This window comes from Zea mays, unplaced genomic scaffold (genome assembly GCF_902167145.1).
Source record: "Zea mays cultivar B73 unplaced genomic scaffold, Zm-B73-REFERENCE-NAM-5.0 scaffold_273, whole genome shotgun sequence".
NCBI lineage: Eukaryota > Viridiplantae > Streptophyta > Magnoliopsida > Poales > Poaceae > Zea > Zea mays.
In genome coordinates, this window is record NW_023366897.1 from 1 (window position 1) to 5,000 (window position 5,000).

Genomic DNA, 5,000 nt, shown 5'->3' on the forward strand with positions numbered 1-5,000 from the left:
AAGGGCACAGGACCCTCCCGTGGTCACCCCCGCGTGAACGTGGAAGTTCGGGTCCACCCGTGAGGGAAAACGGTTCCACGCTAGCGAAACCCCTGATTCTGAGCAAAAACGCTGTGTCCCGCCATCTTAGATGGTTTCGTGGGGTACTGGGAAATGCCCTGGTTTTCCTGAAGGCAGAACTCCCCATTCCTGGGAGGGGGTATGCCCCTCAGGTATATAGGGGTAGGGAACTCGTGCAGCCGAAACCCTGGCGAAACGCTGCTTGAAACCATAGCGTTTCCCAAGCGTCTCCTCCAGGTCTCCTCGCCGATCCCCGCACCCCCTCGCGGCCTACCGTGGCCGGTCGGCACCCTACCGCGCCCACTCCGGCTGGCGCTGTTGGCTGCCTGGCCGGGCCGTGGTTTCGGCCGTGACGCAGCCACGAACCGGCTATGGCTGGCTAACCGCCGGCCAGACGCCCTGGACGAGTGGCTGCACCGTGGGATGGCCCGTTGCTCGATGCGTTTTCCCGTTTCTCCCGCGCTCTCGGTGGACCTTCGGTCGCCGTCCTCGCAAGCAGACCCGCCGCGCCCGCGCGGGGGATGCTTTGGATGGCCCGACCGTAGCGGCTACGCTGGCGCATGAGTTGTCTTGGACCCGTGACTGCTTGGAGGACCCCCTCTGCCGTGCGGCCGACTCCGGCGGCCCGGGTGTCCCATCGCTCGTGCGGGCATCCTGTGCTGCTGCTTGAGAAGTGCTTGCGTGCTGCTACCTCCCACGGGACCGTGCTCGATACACGTTGCCTTCGTCGAGCTCACCCCCCGGGGTGCGGCTCGTCGCTCGAGAAGCGCCCCGGCTTTGCCTCGTGCCGCCGTCGCCTATGCCGGCGGCACCGAGGACACCTCGCTGGCGCTTTTGGTCTCGGATGTGGCTCACGCTGAGGCCGGAGACGCGTTGGCGTCACGCGCCAAGATCGGTCCGCCCGAATGAACGACGGCCAGCCCGGCACGACGCCTCCGCGCGAGGCCGCGCTGGCCCGTCTGCGAGGACGTGCTACCTGGTTGATCCTGCCAGTAGTCATATGCTTGTCTCAAGATTAAGCCATGCATGTGCAAGTATGAACTAATTCGAACTGTGAACTGCTGAATGGCTCATTAAATCAGTTATAGTTTGTTGATGTACGTGCTAACTCGGATAACCTAGTATTCTAGAGCTAATACGTGCACAAACCCGACTTCCGGGAGGGGCGCATTTATTAGATAAAGGCTGACGCGGGCTCTGCCCGCCGATCCGATGATTCATGATAACTTGACGGATCGCACGGCCTTCGTGCCGGCGACGCATCATTCAAATTTCTGCCCTATCACTTTCGATGGTAGGATAGGGGCCTACCATGGTGGTGACGGGTGACAGATTAGGTTCGATTCCGGAAGGGAGCCTGAGAAACGGCTACCACATCCAAGGAAGGCACAGGCCGCAAATTACCCAATCCTGACACGGGGAGGTAGTGACAATAAATAACAATACCGGCGCGTTAGTGTCTGTAATTGGAATGAGTACAATCTAAATCCCTTAACGAGGATCCATTGAGGGCAAGTCTGGTGCCAGCAGCCGCGGTAATTCCAGCTCCAATAGCGTATATTTAAGTTGTTGCAGTTAAAAAGCTCGTAGTTGACCTTGTCCGGGCCGGCCGTCCGCCTCACGGCGAGAACCCCGCTCGACCCTTCTGCCGCGATGCGCTCCTGGCCTTAACTGCCGGGTCGTGCCTCCGGCGCCGTTACTTTGAAGAATTAGAGTGCTCAAAGCAAGCCATCGCTCTGGATACATTAGCATGGGATAACATCATAGGATTTCCGGTCCTATTGTGTTGGCCTTCGGGATCGGAGTAATGATTATAGGGACAGTCGGGGCATTCGTATTTCATAGTCAGGTGAAATTCTTGGATTTTGAAAGACGAACAACTGCGAAGCATTTGCCAAGGATGTTTTCATTAATCAAGAACGAAGTGGGGGCTCGAAGACGATCAGATACCGTCCTAGTCTCAACCATAAACGATGCGACCAGATCAGGCGGTGTTACTAATAGGACCCGCTGGCACCTTTGAGAAATCAAGTCTTTGGGTTCCGGGGGAGTATGGTCGCAAGGCTGAAACTTAAAGGAATTGACGGAAGGGCACCACCAGGCGTGGGCCTGCGCTTTAATTTGACTCAACACGGGAAACTTACAGGTCCAGACATAGCAAGGATTGACAGACTGAGAGCTCTTCTTGATTCTATGGGTGGTGGTGCATGGCCGTTCTTAGTTTGGTGGAGCGATTTGTCTGGTTAATTCCGTTTAACGAACGAGACCTCAGCACGGCATAACTAGGCTATGCGGAGCCATCCCTCCGTAGTTAGCTTCTTAGAGGGACTATGGCCGTTTAGGGCCAACGGAAGTTTGAGGCAATAACAGGTCTGTGATGCCCTTATGTTCTGGCCGCACGCGCGCTACACTGTTATCCAACGAGTAGATAGCCTTGGCCGACAGGCCCGGTATCTGGAATTTTCATCGTGATGGGGATAGATCATTGCAATTGTTGGTTCTTCAACGAGGATGCCTAGTCGCGAGTCATCGCTCGCGTTGACTACGTCCCTGCCCTTTGTACACACCGCCCGTCGCTCCTACCGATTGAATTGGTCCCGGTGAAGTGTTCGTATCGCGGCGACTGGGCGGCTTTCGCCGCCCCCGACGTCGCGAGAAGTCCATTGAACTTTCATTTATAGAAGGAGAGTCGTAACAGGTTTCCGTAGGAACCTGCGGAAGTCATTGCCGTGACCCTTAAACAAAACAGACCGCGAACGAGTCACCCGTGCCGCCGGGCTCCGGCCCGCACGCTGCCCCCCCCGAACCTCCCGCGGGGAAGGGGGGTGCCGCGAAAAGAACCCACGGCGCCCCGGGCGCCAAGGAACACCAGTACTACCTCCTGCCCGCGGAGCGGTCGGCCCGCCTTCGCTCCCACAGCAGCGTTTACACCTTAATCGACACGACTCTCGGCAACGGATATCTCGCTCTCGCATCGATGAGAACGTGCAAAATGCATACCTGGTGTGAATTGCAGAATCCCGCGAACCATCGAGTTTGTGAACGCAAGTTGCGCCAAGCCTTCTGGCGGAGGGCACGTCTGCCTGGGCGTCACGCCAAAAGACACTCCCACACCCCCCGCGGGGCGAGGGACGTGGCGTCTGGCCCCCCGCGCCGCAGGGCGAGGTGGGCCGAAGCAGGGGCTGCCGGCGAACCGCGCCGGCGCAGCCGTGGTGGGCGACATCAAGTTGTTCTCGGTGCACGTCACGGGCGCGGCCGGACATTCGGCCCTAAGGACCCATCGAGCGACCGAGCTTGCCCTCGGACCGCGACCCCAGTCAGTCGGGACTACCCGCTGAGTTTAAGCATATAAAGCGAGGAGAAGAAACTTACGAGGATTCCCCTAGTAACGGCGAGCGAACCGGAGCAGCCCAGCTTGAGAATCGGGCGGCCTCGCCGCCCGAATTGTAGTCTGGAGAGGCGTCCTCAGCGACGGACCGGGCCCAGTTCTCTGGAAAGGGACGCCTGGGAGGGTGAGCCCCGTCCGGCCCGACCCGTCGCACCACGAGGCGCCGTCAACGAGTCGGGTTGTTTGGGAATGCAGCCCAAATCGGGCGGTAAACTCCGTCCAAGGCTAAATACAGGCAGAGACCGATAGCGAACAGTACCGCGAGGGAAAGATGAAAAGGACTTTGAAAGAGAGTCAAGAGTGCTTGAATTGCCGGGAGGGAAGCGGATGGGGGCTGGCGACGCGCACGGCCCGTATGCGGAACGGCTCCTGCTGGTCCGCCGATCGGCTCGGGGCGTGGACCGTTGTCGCCCCGCCCCGCGCCAAAGCCCGGGGGCCCTAGGCGCCCCCGCAGCCGTCGTCGGCGCGGACGGTACCGCGCGCCTCTGGCGCGCCCCTCGGGCGCTGCGCCGCAACGGCCTGCGAGCTCCCCATCCGACCCGTCTTGAAACACGACCAAGGAGTCTGACATGCGTGCGAGTCGACGTTCAGAAACCTGAGATGCCAGGAAGCTGACGAGCGGAGGCCCTCACGGCCGCACCGCTGGCCGACCCTGATCTTCTGTGAAGGGTTCGAGTTGGAGCACGCCTGTCGGACCCGAAAGATGGTGAACTATGCCTGAGCGGGGCGAAGCCAGAGGAAACTCTGGTGGAGGCTCGAACGTACTGACGTGCAAATCGTTCGTCTGACTTGGGTATAGGGCGAAGACTATCGAACTCTAGTAGCTGGTTTCCCTCCGAAGTTTCCCTCAGGATAGCTGGAGCCCACACGAGTTCTATCGGGTAAGCCAATGATTAGAGGCATCGGGGGCGCAACGCCCTCGACCTATTCTCAAACTTTAAATAGGTAGGACGGCGCGGCTGCTTCGGTGAGCCGTGCCACGGAATCGGAGCTCCAAGTGGGCCATTTTTGTAAGCAAACTGGCGATGCGGATGAACCGAAGCCGGTTACGTGCCAACTGCGCGCTAACCTAGAACCCACAAGGGTGTTGGTCGATTAAGACAGCAGACGTGGTCATGGAAGTCGAAATCCGCTAAGAGTGTGTACAACTCCACCTGCCGAATCAACTAGCCCCGAAATGGATGGCGCTGAAGCGCGCGACCCACACCCGGCCATCTGGGCGCGACATGCCCCGATGAGTAGGAGGCGCGGCGGCCGCCGCAAACCCGGGCGCGAGCCCGGGCGGAGCGCCGTCGTGCAGATCTTGGTGAGTAGCAATATTCAATGAGAACTTTGAAGGCCGAAGAGGGAAGGTTCCATGTGAACGGCACTTGCACATGGGTAGCCGATCCTAGGGACGGGGAAACCCGGCAGATAGCGCGATCACGCGCGTCACCCGAAGGGAATCGGGTTAAGATTTCCCGAGCCGGGACGTGGCGGCAGACGGCGACGTTAGGAAGGTCCGAGAGCCGGCGGGGGCCTCGGGAAAGTTATCTTTTCTGCTTAACGCCCG

General features: G+C 59.5%; 1 non-coding gene and 1 pseudogene across 1 annotated transcript in view; both read left to right on the plus strand.

The window, feature by feature from the left end:
- Window positions 1-3,003: 3,003 nt before the first annotated feature.
- Window positions 3,004-3,153, plus strand: LOC118474393 (uncharacterized; annotated as a pseudogene).
- A 215-nt stretch (window positions 3,154-3,368) lies between these two features.
- The window catches only part of LOC118474410 (28S ribosomal RNA), a 3,312-nt gene continuing 1,680 nt past the window's right edge, over window positions 3,369-5,000 (plus strand). The window contains exon 1 of the ribosomal RNA XR_004854122.1: window positions 3,369-5,000. This exon is cut by the window's right edge and continues 1,680 nt beyond it. This is a non-coding gene — a ribosomal RNA (28S ribosomal RNA).